The following is a 2,559-nucleotide window of genomic DNA, read 5'->3' as shown; positions in this document are numbered from 1 at the left end:
TGTGTGTATGTACTGGTGGCACATTAGAAAAGCATTCGAGTGAGGTCGTTGCCAGTGCCGCTGGACTGGCTCCCATGCAGGTGTCACATAAAATACACCATTTCGAGCGTGGCAGTTGCCAGTACCGCCTGACTGGCCTTCGTGCTGGTGGCATGTAAAAGCACCCACTATACTCTCGGAGTGGTTGGCATTAGGAAGGGCATCCAGCTGTAGAAACTCTGCCAAATTAGATTGGAGCCTGGTGCAGCCTTCTGGCTTGCCAGTCCTCAGTCAAATCGTCCAACCCATGCTAGCATGGAAAGCGGACATTAAACGATGATGATGATGATATAATAAAGTTTTAAAGATATATACATACATACATATATCCATATATGGACATAATACATACATATATACACATTAAATCTATCTTTATATATTCACACACACACACACACACACACACACACACACAATTTATTTTTATATATTTAGACATATATACAAAGGGGTGCTGAAAAGTTCAGGGCTTTAAGGGTATCACAAAAGGCTTAGTTGGAGGCCTAAACTTCCGAGTCCTTTTACAAGGCTTAGAGAAACTGAAGGTTTGCTGAATAAATATGCGAATGTGAGTGGGGAATCATCATCATCACCATCGTTTAACATCTGTTTTCCATGTTGGCATGGGTTGGATGGTTCGGCTGGAGTCTGGGAAGCCAGGAGGCTGCACCAGACTCTAGTCTGATCTGGCAGTGTTTCTACAGCTGGATGCCTTCCTAACACCAACCACTCCATGAGTGTAGTGGTTGCTTTTTACATGCCATCGGCACAGGGGCCAGAAGAAGCTGGCAACAACCATGATCAGTTGGTGTTTTTTACGTGCCACCAGTACAGAAGCTAGTCAAGGTGGTGCAGGCATTGACCACATTTGGATGGCGCTTTTTACATGCCACCGGCACGGGGATCACAACTATAATTTCCATTTGATCTTGGTTTTGATGTACTTGACTCAATAGGTCTCCTCAAGCACGGCATGTCGCCCTACTTTTGAATGGGCTGGTTATCCAACACTGGTGTAGGTTCCAGCTGTGAACTCCCTTTATTTGCTGGGTCTTCTCAGTCACAGCATATCTCCAGATGTTTCGGTCTTTTGTCATTGCCTCTGTGAGGCCCAACATTTGAAGGTCATACTTCCCCACCTCATCTCATGTCTTCCTGGGTCTACCTCTACTCCGGATTCTTTCCACTGTTTGGGAGTAGCACTTCTTCACACAAATCTCCTCAACCATCTGTAGTATAGGATCATATCAATGCAAACATCTCTCTGATGCTTCTTATGTCCCACATTTCTCTCAGGATGCTTACACTCTGTCGTGTGCGCACACTGACTTTACACATCCAGTGGATCATGCTAGCTTCATTTCTTTCAAGCTTACACATGTCTTCAGCAGTCATAGCCCATGTTTCACTGCCGTGAAGCATGGCAGTTCACACACATGTATCGTACAATCTACCTTTCACTCTAAGTGAGAGGCTCTTTGTCACCAGTAGGGGTAGGAGCTTTCTGAACTTTGCCCAGGCTATTCTTATTCTAGTGGTAACACTTGAATAAGAATAGCCTGGGAATATGTTGAGTAAAATCATAGTTAAATGATCCTCCTGTACTTTCTTTTACCCAAAGCTGGGAACTTTTCAGCACCCCCTCGTATAATCTATTATCAATTTTTCTCTCCCCCACTATCTCTCTCCCTCTCTCTCTCTCTCTCTCTCTCTCTCTCTCTCTCTCTCTCTCTCTCTCTCTCTCTCTATCTATCTATCTGTCTATCTATCTATCTCCCTTCCTCCTAACTTAGTAACTGACTTATTGCTCTAATGATATACATTGAAGCATTTGCATCAAGTGTTTTGTATCTTGAAACGTTTTAACTGTGGGAGGTCTTACACATATGGACCCACTCGCTGGCTGAACCCAGTAAAAGGAATAAAAATGTGTATATGTATTCTTTTATTCTTTTATTCTTTTACTTGTTTCAGTCATTTGACTGCAGCCATGCTGGAGCACCACTTTTAGTCGAATAAATTGACCACAGGACTTATTCTTTGTAAGTCTAGTACTTTTCTATCGTTCTCTTTTTGCTGAACTGCTAGGTTACGGGGACATAAACACACCAACATGCAAATACATACAACAAATACATACATACAACAAATACATACATATATATACATATATACATATATACACATATATACATATATATGACAGGCTTCTTTCAGTTTCCATCTACCAAATCCTCCCACAAGGCATTAGCCCGAGGTTATAGTAGAAGACACTTGCCCAAGGTGCCACACAGTGGGACTGAACCTAGAACCATGTAGTTGGAAAGCAAACTTCTTACCACACAGCCCCTCCTGTATGATTTTTCTTTGAGTTTTATTTAAGTTCTTCTTGAGAGAGTTCAAACCGGTTGCTAGCAAATCAACAAAATAGATCTTGTTATGGAAACGGACAATGAATTTCTGTAGGTATACGTTGTTAATAAAGTTTAGTGGACATCAAAGGCAAAATGACCAGAA

At 42.0% G+C, this 2,559-nt stretch overlaps 1 long non-coding RNA gene across 1 annotated transcript in view; it reads right to left on the bottom strand.

The window, feature by feature from the left end:
* LOC128251113 (uncharacterized) overlaps positions 1-2,447 on the bottom strand; it is a 4,979-nt gene extending 2,532 nt beyond the window's left edge. The window contains exon 1 of the long non-coding RNA XR_008266973.1: positions 2,382-2,447. This is a non-coding gene — a long non-coding RNA (uncharacterized LOC128251113). The remainder of the gene's footprint in view (positions 1-2,381) is intronic.
* Between the last annotated feature and the right edge of the window lie 112 nt (positions 2,448-2,559).

Source organism: Octopus bimaculoides, chromosome 28 (assembly GCF_001194135.2).
Source record: "Octopus bimaculoides isolate UCB-OBI-ISO-001 chromosome 28, ASM119413v2, whole genome shotgun sequence".
In the NCBI taxonomy this organism is placed as follows: Eukaryota; Metazoa; Mollusca; class Cephalopoda; order Octopoda; family Octopodidae; genus Octopus; species Octopus bimaculoides.
Note: the sequence above shows the minus strand (reverse complement) of the source record. Positions and strands in the feature narration are given on the sequence as shown.